The sequence below is a fragment of the Bos mutus genome, chromosome 11, assembly GCF_027580195.1.
Source record: "Bos mutus isolate GX-2022 chromosome 11, NWIPB_WYAK_1.1, whole genome shotgun sequence".
NCBI classification, from domain to species: domain Eukaryota; kingdom Metazoa; phylum Chordata; class Mammalia; order Artiodactyla; family Bovidae; genus Bos; species Bos mutus.
Genome location: NC_091627.1, coordinates 65,380,790 through 65,401,111, shown reverse-complemented (window position 1 = coordinate 65,401,111; position 20,322 = coordinate 65,380,790). Strand labels below are relative to the sequence as shown.

The following is a 20,322-nucleotide window of genomic DNA, read 5'->3' as shown; positions in this document are numbered from 1 at the left end:
GATATTTTGTTACTGTTAATTGTTGTACAGATATAATAATAATGGTAATTATTATTATTTAATCATTTCATGAAAATTTTTAAAAGTACCATGAGAATTATTTTCAAAAATTTAAGAGCATATTCATGGAGACATGTGGTTGTAATCTGAAAACTCTTTAAATAATATCTTTACTTTTTTATGCAGAGTTCTGATGTGGTAATTTTCTGTGAGTATGGAACAATAAAATTTGATGTAACAAACTAGATTATAGTCATATTGATTATTAATTGAGAACTCTTCAGCTAACTTTTTTTAAATTTTGTTTGGTTCTAATATAAGTAATAAAAATGTAGTCATGCTGATTAAATGTAAACTTCTCTTCCAAGAAACAATCCATTTGTGGTTGTTAACCTTTTCTATCTATTTTTTTCTTCCGTTCATTTTTTTCAGGAGCCTCATTTGCGCTTGCTGTATTGGGACAGGAAGACTTTAAAATCTTATTGCTAAGATTTTTGGCTCCTTAGTTCACTTTCTGAAATGTTTAATTATGATGAGAGCAGAATATTGGAAAAGACCTCATTCCAATGTGATTATTATGAAATATACATATATGCATTTGTGTATATATGATGTATGTTGTGTATGTATAGGTGTGTGTGTGTATAAAAATGGCAAACATTAATTAAAAGCAAGGATGTAACCTTCCATGGAACTTTCCTCTGCTTCCCTTACCCCAAGCAATCTCATATGACCTAATCATAGAAAAACGTGTCAGATTTCTCCTAGCTCTGGTGTTTGACCTCTTCCCTTAAGAATTGGGTTTTGACATAAGCTTTCTCCAGTTCTGACTGTAATATCTTGAGATCTACTTGAGAGATTTTTTTTTTTCTCTTGAAATTGTATTCTCAGGGTGAGAAGGAAAGGGATTCTTTTAGTCTTGTAAATTATTTCATTTTACACAGGGCCCTGGTAAATTCTGTGGTGATATAATTTTATATCATTAACAAATAGTGAACTGAATATTTTAAAATGAATTCTGAGAAGTTCAAAGTTCCCTGCTGCTTGTGTGAAAGGTTAGGCCATCACATTTAAAACAAGACAAAATGGAATAATAGAGGAGCCACAGGCATCTTTTATTTCTATATCTTTGGGAAACAGCAGCAGGGATCAAACAGTTTAGCTATGACAGTGCCCTCCTAACCTGCCATGTTCCTCCTTGGGGATGAGAATGGACAATCCAAGGGACCGAAAATGTGCTCATCCGGTGTCTTTTGAACATCAAACTGGGCAATCTTATCTATACGCTAGGGAAGCCGATTCATGGCTGGCCAGAGAATGGCAATGCAGGCAACCGAATGAAATGGATTATAAAATTTGATTGTTATAACAAATTGAACTTAAATTTTCCCCTAGTGCATTTAATACTGAACTGGGAAACAGTAATCAGATAGTGTGGAATTGTGTATTATTTTTGCCAAAAAAGTAGAATATTGACTCATGTACAAAAGACTTTTGGAAGAAATAGAAAAATAAAACTACCAATTTTTGCCAGATATCAACTAACAAATAGATTTTATAATCAATGTAATGCATTGATTTTATTTTAAAGGTATGAAGTAAATACTATTCTCAAATTCACCCTGACTCAATGGTTGACAGTGGTAGATATGTATAAAGAAAATAATAAACAACTATGTTTCTTATTTTTAAAACAGTGAGTAAAGTGATACTCAAATTCTTTCAGTTTTGAGTCTATTTGAGATTCATAAAAATTATATTGGACAATTTAAAGCATATGCAAATACAAGTAAAATAACACCTCTATAAGATAAACACAAGGAGTATAATCAACCTTATAATTTAAATAATAAATCAAGTAAAACAAAGATTTGGAGTTAAGTAGTTAACTTGATTTAAGGTGTGTGCGTGTGTGTGTGTGTGTGTGTGGCTTCCCTGGTGGCTTAGACAGTAAAGAATCTGCCTGCCATGCATGAGACTCAGATTCGATGCCTGGATCGAGAAGACTCCCTTGAGAAGGGAATGGCTACCCACTCCAGTATTCTTGCCTGGAGAATTCCAAGGACAGAGGAGCCTGGCAGGCTACAGTGTGTTTTATTTTGCTAGATGCCTATAGTACCTAAAAACAGGATCCTATCTAAAATAGACTCATCTAGAAACAGTATCATGAATTTCAAATAATATAATTTGACTGAACAGAGGGATCTATTAACATATAGCATGTGAATGTTAATATTCCCCTTACATTGAGGTACATGTGGTTTTATTGAATATATTTACTATTCCAGACATGTTTCATGATCTGATGACCATATTCTCACTATGTTTTGCGTGAGTGTCAAATTAGAACATCCTTTATATTTACTCACATGGTGTTCCTGGGGCACTTGGATCTCCTCTGACATTCAGTTTTGGCACTAGGGCTCCCCTGCAGTTTGCTAAGCCTTCCTAGAAGGATGTTCTAGGAAGCTTCTACCTACATAGAAGCTGTCCATTTTCCCTCATGTTCAGAGTGCATCCTTGTCTAAGGGCTTTCCCAGCCTCTCCTATCATCCTGTCTCAGCATCTGTTTCTCAGAGAACCCAGACTAACGCAGTCCTTTTAGTTTATCCTGTTCTTTTTGAATTTTAATTATGTGTCAGCCTTATTTCTATCAACTTCAACAGACAGTAAGCAATGAGGTGCTCAGTAAATATTTAATGAATTCGTGAATGAATGGATGACTTATAAAGCAGGATTCATAGATTATGAAATTCAAATATGATGTGGTTTTTGTCAACTATGTGCTGCCTGTTTTACATAGCTTCTGTTCTTAAAACGTTTTGACATCTAAAGGTTTTAATGATTTTCAAACCTGAATACTCTTTGGGAGTCACCAGGGCTAGAACCATATCCTTGCATTTTAGCTGTTGACTATTCATTTACAACCAATTCATATTTCTGAAACATTTGTAACTACTACTGGCTGGGAGATGTAGAGACTAACAAAAATGGATAAAAATAGTGCTTGCTTTCAAGATGCTTACTATCTGAATTGACCAGAGACAAAATTTGCAAACAGCTAAAACCAATTAGCAATTAGGCAGACTAAATATATATGAGATTTGAGACTCCGAACCTTTAAATGTATAGCCAGAAGCATTCACAGGTAATTGGTCCATGAGCACGCAGAGACAATATGGCTAGGTTCCACAGTTTTCTCAATGAAATGAAATTCTGCGAGCTGCCCACTTGGTTTCCCAAGCTTGTGGACTTCCAATTAGCAACATAGAATACTTGTGTCTTGAATAGAGAGTGCAGATGCGGTCATTACTATCCATTCTTGCTATTCAGAGTTTTGTCAACAGTCTAGTAGCATTAGCATCTTCTTGGAGGTTATTATTAATGCAGAATCTCAGACCTAACTTCAGAATCCTTGTTTTTAACAAGCGATGCACATGTGTGTTAAAGTTTGAAAAGCAATACCTTGGAGTCTAATCCTTAGACTATATATCTCTAGGGTGAACTTAGATCATGGTGGTTCACAAATAACCAGGAATCTCAGATGGGGTGTACTGGATTCCAAACCTTATAATCAATCCTTCTTCATTAAAAGCTATTTATTTACTTTCTATACTCTGCATTGTTGCCAAAAAGATTAAGGCAGCCTACAAAATATATGTAATATAGTGCTTTAAAGAGAATAATAATAGTAACAACAAAAATAATGGTATTATTGGAAATAAAGGTAAAGGGAAAACATGATAAGAGAAAGAAGTCACGGGAGAAGGAGGTACACAAACTCCATGCACAGAGATCCAGTGTCCACGTCTTCTTTCGCAATAAAAAAGATCATTGAGTGAGGTGGGAATTATGCTAGTCAATACCACCTGTATAATATCCCTATGAGATAATATCCCCATGGGGATATAATATCCCCATGAGATAGTCTTCCAAAATTTAGTGCCAGGGAAATCTTCATCTAATTTGAAGAACTGCTGTGTTCCTGTCTTTATGATGATAAAGCTTATATAAATTACCATGTTTCTTTCTTTCCTTAACTGCCAGGGAGCACAGGGCCAAATTTTATGACAATCATGGAAACTGTTTTAACCTTCACAACTGGAATAGTTCCCTTTTCTTTCTTGTAATACTGAAGACCATTTAAATCTTATAGTATACATACAAAATATATATAATATTTTAACTCAGTTCAAATCACTTTTGGGAAGGATTTTTGGTAATGAATAATGACTCTTGTTCAAAAAAGCAGAGACATTTCTTTGCCAACAAAGGTCCATCTAGTCAAGGCTATGGTTTTTCCAGTAGTCACGTATGGATGTAAGAGTTGGACTATAAAGAAAGCTGAGCACCGAAGAATTGGTGCTTTTGAACTGTGGTGTTGGAGAAGACTTTTGAGAGTCCCTTGGACTGCAAAGAGATCCAACCAGTCCATCCTAAAGGAAATCAGTCCTGAGTATTCATTGGAAGGACAGATGTTGAAGCTGAGACTCCAATACTCTGGCCACCTGATGCAAAGAGTTGACTCATTGGAAAAGACTCTGATGCTGGGAAAGATTGAAGGCAGGAGGAGAAGGGGAAGGCAGAGGATTAGATAGTTGAATGGCATCACGGACTCAATGGACATGAGTTTGGGTAAACTCAGGGAGTTGGTGATGGACAGGGAGGCCTGGCGTGCTTCAGTCCATGGGGTCGCAAAGAGTAGGACAACTGAGTGACTGAACTGAACTGAAGGACTATTGTATCAACATCTAATCAGTCAACATATATTGTTTATATTCTGTGTGATATAAGAAATGATGAATGATGACTTTTCTATACCACAAAGCCAAGTGGGTTGCTCACATCCTGTTAACCGAACCCTAATTCAGTTAGTTTGAGCACTGAGGCATGAGCCTTGAAAGGTGAGTTCTAAGAGATAGGAAGGATATGATCAAGGAATGAAAATGTTGAAAGCCATACGTAAAGAAATGAGTGAATACAAAGTTGAACAAATTCAGACATATAGTTGTGTACAGTACCCACGAATTAATCTCTATAGATCAACTCCCATGGTGTGTTTATGTCCAACCCACAGAGGTTGGATGCCACCAGAGGAGTCTGCCATTTTCAGTGTAAAAAAGGGGGTACATCCACCAACCAGATTAGAGTCCTACAAGTGGTTCTCTCTCCTGCATAAAGATGTGTTCTTATGGGTGGCTGTGGCCATGGCCATGGGAAGAGGGAGTTAGACTACCAAGTACTGTGCCCAGTAGCAATCCCATCCATCTTAATACTTAAACATTGCCATGAAACTTCCATTCATTTAAGCATTTGGGTCTAAATTAAATATAGATTGAGCAACATCATTGTTTTCACTATTTTTCTGCATTCACTCTTTGGATGAATGAAATGTTTGTGATAGATTTTGTGGTATGGAGAGGGGATTAAGGTTGAAAAGCTTGAGGGCTTTGGAGAAAAAAGGAGAGTGGTGAAGGAGGTGGTGTTGAGAGATAGGAGGAGGAGAAATGAGAATTTTCTTACTAAGTACTTTCTGACCTTCCAGATCAGAAAGTGTTAGTAGGTTTCTCTTATTTACCTATTTCTTATTTATTTGTTTGTTTTTCTTGTTTGCAAGGCGGTTGTTTGTCAGGTGGACAGAGGATTTTTCAGAAAGAATCTCAACAACCTCAATATAGATCTACTTTTCTTATATCCGTATATTTCCAACTCAGTTTTGTAAGTTAAGTTTTGGGAATCAGTCTTCATTTTAGATTTTTTTTTTTTTGCTTGTAGCCAATTGTGTTAAACATTAATGTAATTGAAACTATCTTTTTTAAAACCTGTAAATAATTCAATTTTGTTTTCCCTAGTATTGACCCTTAAAGAATACTAATTTCAAAATATTAATAATATAATACACAGAACAATAATAATGCAACACACATCAAAACTATGAGTTTAAGATCACGTATGTGATCTGTGAAAAGGATATACAGCATTTTCCTGTATACTTTTTATATGAATAATTACTAGCGTGTCCCCGTGGACAGAGGAGCCTGGTGGGCTATTGTCCATCGGGTTGCAAGAGTCAGACATGACTTAGTGACTAAACCACCACCACTTTACATAATAAATACTGAGTAATTTGGCTTTATTTTTTTTTATATTACATTGTAATGATCTTTTATTTTCATTCTAGAATTTTCATTAAATATCATTATTTTACTAAAGTTCCAGTATTAACATTGTTAATGCATATTTCATGACATTCAGGTTTCTTGAAAGTTGTAAATACAACTGTAAGCCAAATCTATATAGAAGTCTTACAACTATTGTTATTTCCACTGTTGAATAATATTTATTTTATAATTTATGGTTGTCACACTTGTCATGTTTTGCCTTGTTATACCTTGAATGTTTTTCAGTTTTCATTAATTTTTGTAGTATTGACGCCCTACTCTCTCATTTTATTTGTTAATGATGAAGTAAGATAATCTTTATTTAATTATGTCTTATTGGACAAGAGCTTCTCAACCTGGGCTGCACAGTAGAAACACCTGGGGGAGCTTTTAAAAATCCAAAGTCCATGCCACACCTCAGATTAAGTTAGAATCTCTGGGGTTTGGACCCAGATATCAGAATTTTTTAAACTTCCCCAGCTGGTTTGGGGAACCAGTAGATGGGACAGAAAAGCATGTTTTCTCTGAACCACTTCTGATGGCCCTTAGTAGATTCTGCAAAAGATTCCATGCCTCAGGCTTCATGCCCATTTGGTGTGTTTCTGTCCTGCTTCCTAAATCAATTTCAAGCCAATAGTAGTTTGAAACAATGTAGAAGACAGAGGATGTATTTTAGAACAAGTCTTACCTAACAGAGTCATTGGGTTCTTAAAGTACATGGAATTCCAAGCTTTGGGTCTGTTTTCAGGCATAATTGATTGCATCTGAAGTTCATTATCAGTGCTCTGTTTATGAAATACCCAAATAAGCATTCCACTGAATTAATATTCAGTACTCAAATTGAGTCTGCTATTCAGAGATCATGTTTGTGAACCCACAGGGCAGGCATATATACAGGAAAAAAAATAGAAGCAGATACATAGATTTATATATAGCACTTTTCCTGGAAGCCCAGAAGAATTGGTTAGTCTAGGTTAGCGCTAAGAGTCCTCAAATTGAGGGCGGAAGCCTGAACCTTCCCTCTACCTCTGTGTCTGCTTCTGCCTGAAGATTCTGTCATCTTTATTGTGCAGACAGTTAAAAATGTAAAATCAGGTGAGATTGATTTCTCCTCTCTTCACCGCCCACATTTTTTTTTTTTTTAAGTGCAGAATCTCTGGATAAATATCCTTAAGTAAGAAAGTTTAAGTGCCTCCCCTGACAGTTACAAATAATTTTATACAATAGGCAGACAGACAAATTGTGCTGATTGTCTGTATTTCTTTAAAAAAAAAAAAAAAGAGAGGGAGAGAAAGTCTGGCCTGGAGACTAGAGTAAATCACAAAAGTGATCTCAAGTGAACAGAGATAGATTTCTGGAATACGGTGTGCAATGAAACCACTGACCTCTTATACACGGGTTCATGTCTTTTTCTACAGAAACAGATGGGTAATAGCATAATGCCGAAATCATGCTCTACATAATATGGACCTAGTGATTGCAGACCTGATTGCTTGCCATATGGTTGCTGAAGGGTTGAAGAGAAAATGGGATGATATGCAAACCCTTAAAAGCAACATTTTTATTGAATGGCCATTACATTAAAACCCAAACTCTGCAAATGAAGGCAAGAACTGTGATGAATAATGATGAAATAACGAAGTGATAAAAGCAGCAGCAGCGTCGTATGTATTTGGTTTTCGATATGCAAACTCAGGGCAGACTTATTTTTGTCCCTTTGCCTAGCGTTATTATGAGCATTAGCAGGTGAGGTGGTGGGACATAAATGCCTTTAGGGCAGAAATACTGTATCTGTGGAGCATTGCCGCATTCACTAGGTCAAAGAAAGAAGAAAATAATCACTTGTCCCAGAGGAACTGAATTTGACTCAAAAGCTACCTGCAGTACGTGCCTAACCTCTGTGAAGTTCAGTCTATCAGCAAGAAGCTCGTAGTAAAAGCCTGGTTGAGAGTCCAGTGTGATAATGCAAAATGAAGAAGATTGTTTACTTTTTGCCTTTGAATTTCCTCCTGCAGATTTTGCTGCCGTTTCACTGTTGGCAAGCAGGTGGACGAGGAAAGGTGGATGCGGTTTCCCAGAGTGTATTACAGTTCAGCTGAGCAGCTGTGGTCTGCTTTGCTCTGAGTTTTGTTTTTATTGGGTTACCAGGAACAGATAGGATTTTTTTCTTCTTCTTCAAAGAAATGTATTTTATTAGTTGTCTTCACATTTGCATACACTTCATTTCCTGTCTCCTTAATGAATGTTTTTCAATCATGTAAAAATCATAAGAATTTGTGTTCTTAGAAATGGAACTCAAATCCATTAAACTAAATCCACTAAGAGTGTGTGGAGGGTAATGAGGTGAGCGGTAAAAATTCAGTCCTTCAGTGAGAAATCTGAAGCATCTAATTTTATTTTAGCATGTCAGAGCTACTGATCAGGACCAAACCACCAAACTTAGTATATATTATTTTGTTCATAAATGTATGGTGATTTGGAGAATTATATTTCCTAGTGCTTACCCAAGAAGGGTAGTCTTTAAGAAATGTGTGGTTTTTTTTAAGTCCACAAATAGCAACTTGCTGTGAATTACCTTCCTTATTAAACTCTATTTTTTCAGTTCCTAAGTGGTAAACTGTAGAATGAGCAGTCGGAGTAGTTGTTTTTGCTTTCCTTACATCTCATTTCTTCTGAACAAGTCTTCTGCTTTAATTCATATTTCCAGAAGCAGAAAAGTTCCATGAGAGTTTTCAAGTTCAAGTTGGAAAGGGTTTGAGGCCTGTTGTATAAACATTGTTCTTGCCCATTGTTTATAAAAAGTTTATTTGGAGGAAGAGGTTGATGGCTAATATGAGGTTTCAGGCTGTTCTATGGTTTACCTTGATTCTTGTGCTGAGTTGTAAGTATTATTAAGAGTTGATTTGTCATGGTGGAACTGTTAGATCCACTCTCAAGCTTAGTGATAGCTTAGTTCAGGGCTTCTCAAACTGGAGGGCCAGTTAAAGCACAAAGCCCTGCACCTCTCCCCTAGAATTTCTGATTCAGTGGATCTCTACAGGCTGAATTGTAATTGACATTTCTCACAATTTCCCAGTTGCTATTTTATGCTACTGATCCCTGAGATGATGCCTTGAGAAGAACTAGTTATGTTTTTAGCATCTAGGGGTCATGCAGAAACCTTAGCACCATAAAAATTACTGATTTGAGCATGGAAAGAGTATCGTGTTGTTGTTTAGTTGCTAAGTCATATCCGACTCTTTTGCTCTGACTCTTGTGACCCCATGGACCATAGCCCGTCAGGCTTCTCTGTCCATGGGATTTTCTAGGCAAGAATACTGGAGTGGGTTGCCATTTGCCTCTCCAGGGGATCTTCCTGATCCAAGGATTGAACCTGTGTCTTCTGCATTGCAGGCAGATTCTTTAACACTGAACCACCAGGGAAGCCCAGAAAAAGTTTTGCAAAACTTCAATTTATTTGATGTTTTAAACCTAACAGCCTGCACGCCTAAGGCAAGTAATGAAGCCACACTGAGAAGGAACAAGATAACTTTGTCCCAAGTAGGAGTGGAGATAGAGGTAGAGTCATGTTAGCCCCCATGAGCTGGAACCACGTTTCTTCACTGCTGAAAGCAATCAGCTAGGTCTGCATCCTGTGACAGTAGCCATTGCTTAGGTTTGGTAGCTGAGACCTGTGCACCTTTGAAATCTCATTTGCTTTTGCAGGAAGAGTAAGAGTTTCTATAGCAGTGCTCAGAGAATTCCCCTCCACTTAAATGAATCCTGGCATTTCATCAGCCTCATTGTTTTTATTGCTTTCTGTGTCCTAAAGACATATGACAAGCATAGTATAGTATTTAAGACATTTTATGTATGGCAACAGAGTCTCCCCTCCACCTACTGATGAGAAGCATTTTCTTCCTGCCTAAAAAGCTGATTTTTATACAGCTTGACTAGTGTCATATCTCCCGTGTGGCAGAAATAAGTTTTGCATAACTTTTAAGAGCCCAGGCTGACCTATTTAACAGATACCCGGTGCTACATAATGTATTTAGGTCAAGTATTGTGTTTGAGCTCGTCATCACTCTTGTACCAGGCTTGCTTTCTGTGAAAACCTCAGGTATATCACAGATAGATGTAGGCCAAGAGATGTTGCCTGATATCAAAATGTAATAAATCTCTATATAACATAATTATCATGTCACCCAATCCTACCACCAGAGTTAAAAAGGAATCTAAGATTTTAATGAAATATCTGCCCTACTGGTTTTACTTGAAGGCATTCACGATGCTGCTATTAACACGGTGCTGTGACTGGGAACCTGGAAAGCTTCGGTGCAGTTAAAATGCTTTTGAAATGTCATTTCTATTTGGAATGCTTTTCTTTAAAAATTAAAAGAAAATGGTGGTCTGCTATCATTTGGAGGTAACTTCTTACTGAAGTGGAATGATTAAGTTTTGACACATGTCTCTCAGGGTTGGGATTTTTTTTTTTTTCCCTAGCAGAGATTTCTCAGGTAAAGGTTGAAGCCTGAATATGGGCAGTGTCATTATCCTAATATGTTGGAAGATGAATCCATCCATCTTATAACAATACCTCATTGCCTCCGAGGATCTTAAATTGTATAAAAGTACATGGAAATTTGAAATGAGATGTTGAGAAAATGCAATTCAAATTTTTTTCAAAGCTAGCTTTTAACATGTATTTATCTGATACATTCCCTCTGTATAAATGGAGAGTGTTGATGATTTTTTTTTAAAGAATTGGTGCGAATAGTATCTTTTTTTTAATTTTTGGTTTTCACGCTGCTCTTCCTGTCCTCTGAGATACTTAAACACGTGTTTTAAGCTTCAGGTCAACCACATCTGGAGAGGATAAGAAGAAAAGCTTCTAATTTAATTCATTAGCTTTGGTATGTAAGACACTGTTGTTCCCATTTTCTTAGTCACAAACTAAGATCCACTTGCCTCTGAGTGTAAATCCATTATCTACCATAGGTTGGAAATCAGCTCTCCTGCCTCATCCTGTAGTTATACCTTGGCTGTAGTACCAAGGCTGTAAAATCAGTGGGTCTCAACCCTGGCTACTGGAGAAGGCAATGGCACTCCACTCCCGCACTCTTGCCTGAAAAATCCCATGGACAGAGGAGCTTGGTGGGCTGCAGTCCATGGGGTCGCTAAGAGTCGAACACGACTGAGCAACTTCACTTTCACTTTTCACTTTCATGCATTGGAGAAGGAAATGGCACCCCACTCCAGTGTTCTTGCCTGGAGAATCCCAGGGATGGGGGAGCCTGGTGGGCTGCTGTCTATGGGGTTGCACAGAGTCGGACACGACTGAAGCGACTTAGCAGCAGCAGCAGCAGCCACCCTGGCTGCACATTAGAGTCACCTGGGGAGCTTTTCAAAAAAAAAAAAATACCAGAGCCTGGGCCCCACCCCACCCCATTAACTCAGCATCCCTGGGGACGAAGCCTGGGCAAGGATTTTTTTTAAAGCTCCCAAGGTGATTCCAATTGTGCAGCCAGGGTTGAGAACCACAGTTAAAAATTAAACAACATATAAGATCACATATGTTGTTTAAACAATGCATATGTTGTTTAAAATTAAACAACATATACATTCTTAATGACTGAACAACAACAGCAACACAAGATCACCCTCATCTATATAAGAATCCCCTTTCAGCATCCACAACTCTAGTTACAAATGGCTATTCTTAAACAAGTGAAAATTCATTATATACATGGAAGGAAAGAGAATCCGTGGTATGAAACTCCTTTTTGTAACCTACTTACACAGAGAATAAGGTGCTTGGCCAAGGCTTGAGAGCAGTAGCTTTGACCAAGAGTTATGAATATGAAAACCATGACTGCACTGAGGGGCTTTCCCTTGCCTTTGATTTAGAACGAGAACCAGTGAGACAGGACATGAACGCACAAAGCCAGACAAGGGACTCAGCCACTCTCTGCCCTCATCATCACCTATAAAATGGTGATAGGAATAGGGTGACTATGAGACTTAAATTAAAAATATTACTTATTGACATACTGAAGGCATGAAAAAAGTGTTTTAAGATAAACAGTTAAGGATCAGACTTTCTGCTTTTAGGCCAAATGATGAAACTAAATTTGCTTCTCATTACTTTTGTTTTTGTTTACGAAAGGGATAGATTAAAATGGATTTCAATAGGTATTTTATGCATCTTAAAACTAGATGTAAGTGACCTTTAAATGAGCTGTTCCTGGCATTATTTGCGTGTCTCAATTATCACAGCTACTTGAGAAATGAAATTCCTCCTCATTTTTCACTTTCTAGTACTATTTTTCCTGGGTGAATATGATGTCATTACAGCTTAATATTGTATTGCAGTAACTGTGGGAGAAGACCTTTTTGGGAATAGGGCACATGTCCAAGAATTTTCCCCTGGAGAAGGGCATGGCAACCCACTCCAGTATTCTTGCCTGGAGAATCCAATGGACAGAGGAGTCTGGCAGGCTACAATCCATAGGGTAGCAAAGAGTCAAACATGACTGAGCAACTGAGCACACGCATCAAGAGTTTTACTTTGTGACTATTGGTCTTGGTCTAGTGAATGAGGGATTCTTTGTGAGAGAGACTCCTCCCAATCCTATCCACTGCTCTTGATCATCTTACTTTGGTTTTAGAAACCTGTACATTTTTGTCTGTAGAAAGTAAATACATGTTTATTTTGTGTATTTTTTGTTATTGAAATTTGAGCACATTACTTATTAAATGTTATTAATTACATAATTATTTAACCATCATTTATCAACCCTTGGTGTTGTTGCTAAGTTGTGTCTGACTCTTTGTGGACCCCATGGATTGCTGCACACCAGGCTTCTCTGTCGTTCACTATCTCCTGGGGTTTGCTCAAATTCATGTCCGTTGAGTCAGTGATTCTATCTCACCATTTCATTCTCTGCCACCCCCTTCTCCTTTTGCCTTCAAGCAGAAGGCAAAAACAGAAACAGGGTCTTTTCCAATGAGTTGACCTGAATCATTAATAATTTATCACCTGCATATTTTACTTTACTGGTAATTTATCATCTTTTCTTTTAAAAGTACTAGTAAATTTACTGGCACTTTCAAAATAAAAGAAATCTAGCAAATTTTATTGACCTTATTACATTATTAGTTTTGTGTATGTGTGCATGTGTAAAATTCAGCTTTTACATGGCTTATTTCTAATGTCCTGGCCTACAGTCTGATAAATTGGTAGATTTATTATTTTTAAAAGTGCAGTTAAATGGCGTGTACAATTTTTTTTCTTTCAAGAATGAGGTTTAATTTTCTTTTATGATCATGACAAGATTTTTACAAATACAGATGCTTTTACATCATTTCATTTAGATAATTTATAGTAATATGCTCCTTTACTCTATAATCTTTCAATTTGGAAGGAAAAGCTACATCTAAGTGAAATGGGCGCTTTGAGCCTTAGACATTCAAAAGCATTCCCTAAATATCAAACCTGTTTTTATGTAACTGTACTAATGACCCCAGTCTGAGAATCCATATATTAATTTATGGGATGCTATTGCATTAAACCTTTCAGGCTCAGAGTAGGAAAAAACCCTGCCGTTACAGGAGAAAAGTCATTCCACGTGGTTCTTCTTCCTACTCATCTCTTTGTCCCATTCCCAAGGCTGCATCTAGGAGTCTTCATTTTGCTTAACAGCCTTTCTTAGGAAGTGGGAGGCAGAGACTAAGATACCAAACTCTCTCTGAAGTGTGTGCTAAATGATTCACAACAGTGTGAATGAATCCACTTCTGCAAGCATTCCTAACCTTTTAAATACGTAGTCTGCCAAACCTTTGTTGGGTTACATTCAACATAAAAAAAGCTCCTCTCTCCCTGGCACCTCTTTCTACACAACCCCCCAGCATGCAGGCATTCCTTTGTGTATTGGCTTCACTTTACTTGCCCTGGAGATAACCAATGTTTTGGAGAATGATCTAACATTAATTTTTCTTTATATTTAAATGTCTTGGGGTCTGCCTCTTTTATTTTTATCATCACTATTAATATTTGGGTTCATTTTAGTGGCCCCAAATATTTATTTTAAGAAAGTGCCAGAAATTAGAGAAATTGAGTTTGGGCTCATCTCTGTTGGTGTACAAATATGTGTGATGCTAAGAGGGATTACCTTGTCCCAAATGGAAGTGAATTATCTTTTTCTGAGGGAAAATAAGTCAACAACAAATATATAGTTTACATTTAGCTAATCGTGTATTTAGGGCTTCCCTGGTGGCTTAGCAGTTAAGAATCCTCCTGCCAATACAGGAGACAGGGTTCAGCCCCTGGGTTGAGAAGATCCTCTGGAGAAGAGAATGGCAACCCATTCCATTATTCTTGCCTGGGAAAAGCCACGGCCAGAGGAGCCTGGCAGGCTACAGTCCATGGGGTCACAAAAGAGTTGGACGTGACTTAGCGACTAAACAACAAAACCATGCATTTAGGCAGGTTACTCCATTTTTAGATGAGTAAAGGATGAGAGTCCATTCTCAAAACTTATCTGAGATCCAAGTCTCATCTCCAGATGGTATGATTTAATGGACGTGTTAATTGCTCAGTCATGTTTGACTTGACCCCATGCACTGTAACCTGCCTGTCTCCTCTGTCTGTGGGATTTCCCAGGCAAGAATACTGGAGTGGATTGCCATTTCCTTCTCCAGGGGATCTTCCCAACCCAGGGATTGAGCCCACACCTCCTGTGTCTCTTGGACTGCAGGCGGATTCTTTACTGTTTGAGCCACCAGGGAATGTCTAGAGGGTTCCTGTCTATGTAAAGGCAGCTGGTGGCTGTATTTCAAGGACAGCAACATCAACACTGAGGAGTTGTCTTTTTTTCTGACTGGTGATGTTTTCCCCTCATATAGGAGTACCTTTCAAGATAGGCATTATGGTTTTAAATCAAGGAATTGGGTGATAACTTATATATAAGTTAGGAACAGTCAAGCCTACCATAATCCAGCTGTCTAGGCTAGAAAAAAGGTTTAGTAGAAGGGAGATTATAAACAACATACAAAAATGGTTCAAAGACTAGTGTTCACCAGAACTGATGGTTTCAAAGTCTGGTCTGCAGACACCTGCATCAGAATTACCTAGAGTACTTCCTAAACAGAGATTCCTGGCCTGTCCTCAGATCTACTGAATCCAAGATTCCTGGGGTGAGGCCCAGAAACTATATTCACCAGGCTCCCTGGATTAAACTATTTTCAAAGTTGAAAACACTGTTGTTGCATTTGCCCATTCTCTTTGCCATCTCTATTAATTTTTACAAATAATCACTCAATCCCATTGCACAAAAAGAATATTTGTTCTGAGGAAGGGAAGATGAGCTATTAGGCAGTTATCTTTATAGGGAAAGAGCAAGAAAGATTGAATATTAAATGCAAATTATTTTTTAAAAATTACTCATGAAAATGAAAGGATGTTCATTAGGAAAAAAAATTAAAGCCATATTAACTCATGAAGGTTTGTGGTTTGAGCCTGATACCTTCATATTCTCCCCAAGATCATCCCTCTCTCTCTCCCCCCTTCTTCTGCATCAAACTATCGTGAAGTGTCTTAGAATTTGTGCTCTGAAAGTTACTGAAGAAAAATTTTCTTTTTGTGGCAAGTACTCATCATATTAAGTAGCACCAGGGGGTTTTAGAGAGAAGACTCAGAGAATCTCACCTAGACATAAACAATGGAGAATGTCAATGTGTTGTGTAAGAATACAAGACACCGTGGCTTTTATGTTGGAGTGCAAGAGGAATCCGATTATATTTTTGAAAAGAAACCTGAAAGTTTGTTGGTTTCTCAGTAATATAGTTTTCTTTTTTCTTTTTCATTTCACAACTTACACAGATGTAAATTAGAGTTGGTTTCTTGCAGTCAGCAGGGATATTTCCTATTGGATGAGAAATGGAAGTTAATGATTGTCTAAGCTGTGACACTCTGATGGGGTTTGGAAGGGAAAGTCTGAATTGCTCGTAGGTTACTATTCATATAATAAGAGAGTATTCTGTTTGTTTTTTTTTTCTTTTCCCACATCCATGCCAGGTGAAGACTTCATTGTATCTCCCATGCATACTGCTGTGGTCAAATTATAAACTACCCCCATCAATGCCATACAGATTTTATTCTTTGAACAATCAAGGCCAAGAAGCCCAGAAATCGCATATAGGTGGCCTCCATGTGTGTCCTGCTTACTTTTCCTGTGCACTGATTGTTTTATGGGTGAGACTGGGTGAAGTTGCTGTCACTTGTCTGTTAGCAGCATGAGTCATCCTTCCGTTAAGAGAGAGGAAGACAGTGGCAGCTTGAAATCTTGGGTCAGATTTCCTAGCAGCAGAGTCCAAGACCAGGATGCACTTAAGAGGAGACAGGAGTGAGGAAGCGGCACAGGGCATGTGGCTTCAGCTAGAGGGTAGCTTCAACTTACCCCACAAAGTTGATGTCCCTCACTTCAACAGAGCTGGCTTTTCCCCATGTCAGGCAGTCCTTGTATGGGTTGGAAGGGAGGAGGTTTGAACCTCTCTGGTAAAGTGGATCCTGAAGGCTGAGGACAGTTCTGCAGAAAAGAGGGCAGCTGAGGATCTTGAGCAGCTAATACTCCCAGCAGTTGGGGGAGGGCTGCCTCCCGGGGACAGGGGTCTGGGTGGAGTAACAACAGCATCCATCTTTTGCTTTTTGTATCTTACCTTTCCAATTCCTGCTTTACTCTGTGTTCACTGTGCTAGCATTCTCTTCAGAAACCATCTAAGACTCCTCACTGCCCAGAGAACACACTCCCAATTTTCTATGGTTCCCATCTTTTTTATTTCCAATCTTTGTCTCATGGCTCTTGCTACTCTTCCTGGAGAAACAATCCACCTTGTCCTGTACGTGTTTCATGAATCCTTCTTTTCCTCTCTACCTGATATACTTCCTTGCTCATCTCATCTCCAATGCTTTCTTACTTATACCTAGAATTTAGAGTCAGCAGAACTGTAGAGTCCCCATTCGAATACATTTTTCTTTGGGTGAGTTATTTCACATCTTTGACTCTTCACCTCTACATGCGGCTTTTTGGTTCATAAATTGAAGTGTGATTTTGCATTTTAAAGCTTTATACTGCGTGCATGCTCAGTTGTTCAGTTGTGTCCAACTCTTTGCAATGCCATGGGCTGTAACCCGCCAGGCTCCTCTGTCCATTTTCCAGGCAAGAATACTGGAGTAGGTTGCCATTTCCTTTACCAGAGGGTCTTTCAACCCAGGATCAAACCCACATCTCCTGAATTTGTGGGCAGATTCTTTACCACTGTGCCACCTGGGAAGCCCCTCTTGCCCACTTGCCCATAGTACCCACTTAATAAAGGAATCTACCCATAAAGACTACTGTGCTCCCTCTGTCTTACGAACTTTCTTGTATTTATTGTGTCAACTGTTTGGTATTTATCACAACTACACTTGAATTATGATGCAATGTGACCTTTGACACACCATCTTCTTTACTAGCCTGTAAGCTTTCCAAAGGCAGGTACCATTGCTTGACCATCCTCTACAATGGCTGACACAGGGAGTTCCCTGGAGGTTTGTAAATTAACATGCTTGATAATGACAGCTTGTATCTGGACCACAAAAGTGTAGAAAGCAAGAGAGTTTTAAGCCTGTATGATTACAGTTGAAAAATCCAAGTAAGTTTAGGTCTATAGTTCAAACAAAAACTTAGAAGCTGATTGTGATATATAATGAATAGTGATGAAAAGCTCACCAGAAAATGGAACTTTTTATGGATGCAAGGGACCTCTAATCCAACTATGTGTTAAAAATGAATGGTTCTAATAACTGATATATTAGGCAAGAAGTCCCAAATAGGTAGTCTCCCAAATACTTGCTCTGTTCACATTTATCAAATTACAGCCAAATAAAATGTGCTTTTAAAAACATTTTCAATTTCCTTAGAATCTTTCTTTGAGTTAGTATTGTATACCCTTCTTTCAAAACTGGAATATTTAGTTATCTGTTTGAAACTATATGCCAAGATGATTAGAATCAGTAGGCTAATTATAAAAGGCAGCGGTATTAGGAATTATTATTTATTCTGTTCCTGGTGGCTAGAGTTTATTGTTTTTTAAGTGTATTCCATCATGCCCTAAGGATTTTTATAGACAACACTTTTTAGCAAGCCTGACTTTCATGATCTCACTCCATGCACAGGGCTTGTACAAGTGGCTATTAAATACCAGCCAAAATGATCCACTTTTTATCACAAGATGGAAAACTTCATTCAATATGGTTCTATCTTGAAATATCTGTTTTCTGCTACTGGTAAAATACCAGTGACATATGAGGTAGTAAGCATTCACTGAACACTTTAAGATAAGTAGTTCAGACTTTAAAAATCTGAAACTTGGGATGGTGCTGAAAAAAATACAAGTGGACCATATCACAGTAAACTGAACTTACTCATTTTTCTCCTTTGCCTCACACCATAACTCTAAATACAGAGATGGAGAAAAAGAAATTGTGAGCCCTAGAGGAATGTCTAATTAGCCTGACTATTCCTACTGTAGTTGACAATTTATCTCCTTTTAAAACAATCCATGGTTTATGTGTGTTTCTCAGCTGAAACTTGGAGATGAGAAAAGATAGAATATTTGGAATGTCATACACAAGAAAGCATTTCTGTCAAACACATTATTGAAGCTGGAAAAAAAATGAAATTGAAACAAAGAACACCTGCTACTTTAACTCATTTTAAAAAAACATAATACTCTTTACTTGCTGACTGGAAATATTGTACTTTCAGAGAAGAGAAAGTGCTAATCTAAATGGGAAAAAATATGATTCACTATGCAATGAAATGAAATAAAAAATATTTTATATTGAGTATTTCAGTTTGTGGAAGATTAGATAGTTTGTATAAAAATGGTTTTATTCATCAGGTGGTGAATATTTCTCACAAATTGCAGTAAAGAGAATAAAATCAGCTTGTCACTAAAGATTTTTTTTTTATTGACATCTTTAGCTTGTCTTCATGCCAGTAATTAAATTGCTAATTATGTGTTTCTGTTACTGTGGTCATGCTTTTATTGCATAATTGCTTCAAGTTTTGCTCAAATCACTAACAATATTTATTTAACCTTTTTGTGCGTTAGATAAATTTTAATATATAAAAGCTTTGGAACGAGTTCATTGACTCTGTTTTGATTAGCAAAATCAAAGGAATTCTAACCTTTCTTATAGTTACATGGGTTGGGTCACATTTTCAATGAGTTGCTGATAATTATTAATTCAAGCAGTAGCAATCACTGAAAGACCAACTGAAATAGAAGAGGAAAAAATACAAAGAAAACTTTTCAAAGACCCAGTGTCCATTCCAGAGAAATAAAATGATCTTTCCTACAGTAATCAGAAATATAAAATTAATAATTTGATCCTTCATATGTGCCTGGAGTTTTACAACAAATATTTGATTAAATTGTGGCTAATTCAGTTACTGAACTTCCCCTGTCCTTTTGAATGTAGGCATCATTTTTGTCAGTGTTTCAATGTATTCATAATTTTTCCCATTTGTTTATTTTATGCAAACCATAAGAGACATTTTTCTCAGTGAAGATTGCCTCTTTATTTTATTTTGAAATATTTGTATATTTATTTCATTAAATGAGATAATGCTTTTTCTTATTAACATAATTTCCAGTACATTAAACATATTTCTCCACAGACAGAAGAGAGGAATCAAATTAAATGACAGCTAAATCACTTGCAGCAATTTCAACTGTTAAAAGAAATAAGTGTCTCTGTTTTCTTTGTGATCACAAGATGTGCTGTAAAGGGAAATGAAATACTAAAGAAAGAAGGGAAAACATAAAGAAATAATGACTGACTTATTGCAGTAATACCACTGAGAGAAGAAAAATTCACTACAAATAAAAGGAAAAATAATATAGTGGATTTGAAAGTTACCAAAATTCATTTCTTATTGATGAGTTCAGTGGAAGCCTAATACTAAGTAAACTGATGAAAAAAAATCAATGCAATAAACTATGAATGATGAAAGTTGAAATAAATACTTTGCGTATAGAGGACCATTATTCTAAATGTCTTTAATTTTTTAATAATTCATATCCTTATGTTTATAAAAAAGGAGGAGTTACTGCTTGGTGGACTCAAAAGCCATGT

At 37.1% G+C, this 20,322-nt stretch overlaps 1 long non-coding RNA gene across 1 annotated transcript in view; it reads left to right on the top strand.

Moving 5' to 3' along the window:
- The window catches only part of LOC138989989 (uncharacterized), a 586,522-nt gene that overhangs the window by 218,345 nt on the left and 347,855 nt on the right, over positions 1 to 20,322 (top strand). The gene's annotated exons all lie outside the window — the stretch shown is intronic.